Genomic DNA, 6,118 nt, shown 5'->3' with positions numbered 1-6,118 from the left:
TATTGTTATATAATCCTAAGGAATGTAGAGGAAAAAAAAGTTTGTTCTTTCTTCCTCCTTGAGAATTCCAGACCCCTCTCTCCTTGGGGACCCCTAGACTTCTTACCAACCTGCCTAGGAAATGACTCTCTCATAACTCAAAACTATAATGCTGAAAAGAGAATTAGCCGTTAAAAAATAATCAGGTACCACTCCTTCTTGGCTCTAATCTTTGAAAATAGCATAACTAGAGGAAATATCACTGCCTAAAAAGATCAGCTTATCTGCAGAACTTGATTTCTGTTTGGGAGACTGGGGTAAGAAGTTAAAACAGCTCTTTCTCTCGTGACACTTAGGTGGCACTTAGGTTTTCACTATTTTCTCATGAGTATTGATGAGTGTGTAATTACATACTCCACACTCCTGTGTATATATTTTAGGAACATGCAGATTCTCAGAGAACAAAATTTCACAAGTGTATACTCACCTGGAAATACAGCCACTCAACCTTAGAATAGGAGTAGTGGAAAGAGCTCTGGACCATAAAAAAACCAAACTGCATTTATCTGGCTCATCCCTCCCTGGATTTGTGATTAAGGCAAAGTTACCCCTCTGTATCTTCATGACCCTCATATGTAGGCTGAGGGATTTAGATTTTCAGAACATATAGTTCTTTTTCAGCTTTAGACTGTGTCTTTTTTCTGTGCAAAATCAAGTATTACTGTGAACGTTACACAGTTATGCACCCATGAGAGTCAATTCACTATATATTTATCTACTATATTTAGATATTGAAAATATAAAAAGGGTAGGAAAACAATCTCTTCTTAAAAACCTCACAATCTAATGAAGTAGACATTACAAGAGCTATGCGCAAACTAACAGGACAATTGAAACAAATGAGGCACAAGGAAAACAGAATGAGGGAAACTTAGCGTGTCTGGGGGATTTAGATGTTTCCCAGAAAAGGGGATACTAGAACCGAGTCCAAGGAAGGTGACGAGTTCTTTACACAGCTGCACCAAGAGAAGTCTGGGAGTAGAATTATAGGCAGAGAAAAGCTACAGCAACTGCAAAAGCATTCAAAAATTGTTTATATAAGTTAAGAACTTACTTACAAAACAGAAAGAGACTTAGAGACTTAGGGAATGAGCTTATGGCTGTCAGAGGAAGGTTGGAGGGAAGGGGTAGTTAGGGAGTTTGGGATGGACATGTACAGACTGCTATATTTAAACTGGATAACCAATAAGATGTACTGTACAGCACACGGAACTCTGCTCAGTGTTATGTGGCAGCCTGGATGGGAGGGAAGTTTGGGGGGAGAATGGATTCTTGTATATGTATGGCTGAGTCCCTTCACTGTTCACTTGAAATATCACAACATTGTTAATCAGCTATACCCCAATACAAAACGTGTTTTGTTTTTTTTTAAAAAAAGAATCACTTGTATTTAGATAACCACAAGCACTTTTGAATATAAGGGTTCAGCCTGCAATTAATGACTTAAATGGAAGACTTGAAACTCTAAAACACCTGGAAAAAAAAAAAACAGGCTAAAAAAGCTTCATAACAGTGGTTTTGAAAAACTTTTGAGAACACTGTATGTATTTTAAAAATATTGTAGTAGTCAGGGTTCTCTAGAACCAAAAGGGTAGGTATACTGGAGAGAAAGAGAGATTTATTTTAAGGAATTGACTGGTGATTGTGGAGGCTGTCAAGTCCAAAATCTGCAGGGCAGACTGGCAGGCTAAGTATTAGTGAAGATTTGATTTAGTACTCTGCTGGCACAATTCTCCCTCCCCTGGGGGAGTTCAGGTTTTCTCTTAAAGCTTTCACAGGATTGGATGAGGACCACCCACATTATGGAGGGTAATCTGCTTTACCGTAAATCTACTTACTTACAAGTTAATTTTATCTAAAAAAAATATTCACAGTAACAGCCAGACATATTTGATCAAATATCTTAGTGCAGTGGCCTAGGCAAGGAGACATATAAAATTAACTATTACTCATATGTACAAGTTTATGACTATACTACATACATTGTAAAATATATGCTTTGAATGGGTAGCCTTTCCCTTCTCCAGGGGATCTTCCCAACCCAGGGATTGAAACCAGGTCTACACGCATTGCAGGTGGATTCTTTACCAGCTGAGCCACAAGGGAAGCCCAAACATATACAAAATAGTTGTTAGACAGAATAAAATTTTAAAAAAATTAAGAAAACAATATTTTCTTCTTAGTGTCCAGCGAACATTTTCATGTTTCCTAAAATGTGTGCAACTGACAGGAGAATGAGGAGTTATTATAACAAGGGGTAATAGATTTATATAGATAGGTGTAAGATATCTGTAATTACTATCTCTCTCATAGCAGAATGGACAAAGTAATGAAGCCAGGTGAGATTTGAGGCAGGAATTCTAGTTGAGAGGAAACAATGAGGCAGAATAGAGAAGTTTGGCAAGGGATCCAAGGTTGTAGCAGTGGTAATAAAATAAATGGGCATTGGAAATAAGAATCAATAGGATGACTTGATCATGGGTGGGGGTTGAAGATAGTGAGGAGTCTTAGGCAACTTCCAGAACTTGGTCCCTTGGGCGTTCTAGCCATGTTGAGTTCTTGGCCTTGAAAGATAAAGGCTTTGAATGCAAGTTCCAGATTGGATATAGGAGACAGATTAGCAGATGCAGTGACAGTAGAAAAAGGGTGAGACTGGAGTCATAAGAGACACCAATGTCTAAAAATTATATTGTATTACATAAAGGCTACCATTTATTCAGGGCTTATCACTGTGCTAAATATCTTGCATGTATTATCTTACTAATCTTTAAAACAACCCTATGAGACAAGAATTATAATCCCCTTTTTTTATAGACCAAGAAACTGAAACTAAGAAAAATTAAGTAACTCACCAAAGGTCACAGCCAGTAAGAAGAAGAACTGGAAACCCAGGTTCAGTCAAACTTCAAGAGCCATGTCTTTACTCACTATGTGATTATGTCAGCCATTTAAAGAGCAAACTGCAAGAAAGCAAAAGTTCTCCACTTATCACCAGGCACGCAGAGAGCTTAGGGAGAAAGAGATGAATGGGTTCCGTCATTTAGCAGGATATTGTCTTAGAGTCAAACATTGTGGAGTGGAAGCCCAGGATTTGGAGTCAGGCAGACTGCCATCAAATCTTTCTTTGTGAGTTTCTTGATCTGTAAAACAAAGATAAAAAGTAGTGTTATATATTTATTATTCAAATCAAATTAAGTACTGCAAATACAGTATCTGTTAATAAATTATAATAATTTTAATTTTGTTTCTTCATGTTAGTCTAACTGTGAAAAAGAAAGACAATGTCCTCTAGGGTAAAGCGGAGAATTATCAAGACTAGAAAGAACACTGCATTACCTCAAAGAGATTATTCGAAGCAACTCTATTTACACATTGAAAATAATATATTTATTTAAAGGTGCTTCTTCCAACAAGCCCTTTTGCTTTGTGGCTTAAAAAAATATATATATGCATTGGCAGTGAACACCTGAGTAGTCGCCAAGATTGCGTAAATTCCAAACCAGATTTTCATTCTCCAAACTAATTGAAAACAAATTCTGAAAAATCACAAAGGACAATGGAACTGAAAAATCTGTAAGTATTTAAACAGGTTCTCAGGACCTCTAAGTAACATTTGAAAAGTATCCCCAGAATGAATCAAAACAATATGATTGCTAACGATCGCTGTGCATGTAAATATGGAATTGGTCCCGAAGGACTGGATGGTTAACAAGTATTTCTCCTTTTTCTGTCTGCTGGCTCTGACCCTGGAAATGCTCAGCTGGGAACTGATGTGTCTGTTGTAATGTCTAGAGGGACCACAGCTGGGTAACATCACCATGCCTGTGCATGAGAAGGAATGATTCGCCCTATTCCTTCTCACTCCATCTGATGCTCACTAATGACGTCCAGAGATTTGATCCTGCAGAACCCATCTCTCCCACAGAGGAGGGAAGGACATTTGGTGTAATGATAAACTGACCTTGCTCAAGCTAAACAGACAAAAAGATATTAAATGGACATAGTTAAACAAAAGAGCAAACAAATTATAGTTGACATCAGAGTACCCCTTTCCTAGGTTACTCTGATGGCATACCATGCCACTTATTAGATTTTTGCTAAGGAAACTTCCACTTGTGTTAATTAACAAAATATTTATCTACAAGAATGAGACAGCTGTCCAGTGTATAACTTTTTGTTAAATAGTGAATGTGTTAAGTCTTTTCTTAACTATGGTGAAGTTAATGTGCTTTTTAACATTTGCTAAATCTGTATGTTTTTTGTTTCAGTACAATGGAACAATTCAGTCTGATATTATAAGATCTCATCTAGTGAGGATAAAAGCTAATGCTGTCTAGAAAGTATGGCTTAAAATTTCTCAAAGCTGTGTTTACCATCCTGCCTAAATTATGCAGGCAGAGCTTATAAACTATTAGGGCCTTTAGATCTTCAGATGGGAAACATTTTCAGATTTAGAAAAGCTTCCTTGTTGGATTTGAACTTTTCAGTTTAAAATAATTAGGTGGAAAAGGGAACATAATCCTCTCACTAATGTATTTTTTCCTCAGTAAAGGCTGAGGAATTTAGCATTAAGATGCAATCTAGAAAAATAAATAAACAAAAGGAAGAAAAGGAAAGAACTTTCTCCATTGTTGCTTAATTACTAATAACAAAATTGCAAAATATAGAACTTCATATTTAGCATCATCTTATATTGGTACATGTCAACTTCCCCAGAGATGACACATTGCTGCAAGTTAACAATTTGAAACAAATCTCTGTAATATTGAAAGACATTTCTCTGCAACGCTTCCTCTTCAGCAGTCCCACGACAGCCATCATTCACCTGCCTCCATCCAGGTAAACAAGCAAAACAAACAAAAGAACTATTCCTCTCTGGCATTTTACTTGTTATCTGTTTTAGATCATTGCAAGTCTGAAACAACATAAGCTTTGAAAGAAAAAGTCCACCTTGTTTTTTACATTAAATGTTCATTCCTGAGCTGATCTTAGTTAGCTGTTCCTTTGAAACCACAAGGCAGTCTTAAAATCATTTAACATGCTATTAATTTAGCTGGTGTAGGATGATGGATTTCTCAGCTTGCTCATACATAGCTCTCTTAAGACTGGAAACGTGCAGATGTCATACTTTTGCTTCCTCAGCTATCACTACCCTCTTTCTCGAGTAGCATAATTATCAGTAACTAAATGAACTGCCATTAGATAGTTCATTATTTAGGCTAATGTAGACTTTGGCTCCTCATGTTGCTTTGTGAAAAGTTGATGCAAATATTTCTTAATAAAATTTTTTTCCAGAATGTAGATTTTGGTCTTTGTATTTTAATCACTACTAAGCAAGCATAAATTCATTACAGATTTGTTAGGTCAAATGTGGTTAATATTTCTCCATTAAATGAAAATGAGTTTGACAATGTAGGGAGGGCCATAATTATGCCTAATTTCATTAATGTAGTTCGCAAATAAAGCAATCTCAGATTGTTATATATACCTTCACCCTTGGTCTTAACACAGCAGTTCAGAGTAAAAATGGACTAAAAAGCCATTTCATTAGTCCACTGCATCCTGTATGAATTTCAGCTCATTATTTTTATGAATAGAGAATGTGAAGGTCATTTCACCTTATAAGGACAATCAACAATTGTTCTAAGTTCAAAGTTATGGGGATGTCTGTAAATCTGCTTTGCTCAAGGAAGTTCTAGCTAGGAAAGAGAGGAGGTGAAACAATATGGGCCTTCCTCATTTAAATTCCCCACTGAGTAAATACTGCCACATTACCAGCTCTGAATAATTAACTTCCATCCACTGTGCCAGAAATGATGCCCTGTATCTGAAATGCAACTTTTCAATAAATACTCCTTGAAAGAAACTACCACAGAAATGATGACAGCTGTCATTGCTAAACTTTTACTTACTCAAAATCATTTTCTGAAAACCATCATTAGAATCAAATTAAAATAAAGCTGAGGTTTTCTGAATAAAACTGTCAAAGAAGATAAAAGTTTTTACATTGACAGGAAAGCAAATGATTTTTTCCACTCTGTTGAGGTTGCATAATAGTGCAGTATATCTGAATGACTTA

Source organism: Cervus elaphus, chromosome 19, assembly GCF_910594005.1.
Source record: "Cervus elaphus chromosome 19, mCerEla1.1, whole genome shotgun sequence".
Lineage (NCBI taxonomy): Eukaryota > Metazoa > Chordata > Mammalia > Artiodactyla > Cervidae > Cervus > Cervus elaphus.
The sequence above is the reverse complement of the archived record's forward strand: the minus strand, read 5'-3'. Positions refer to the sequence as shown.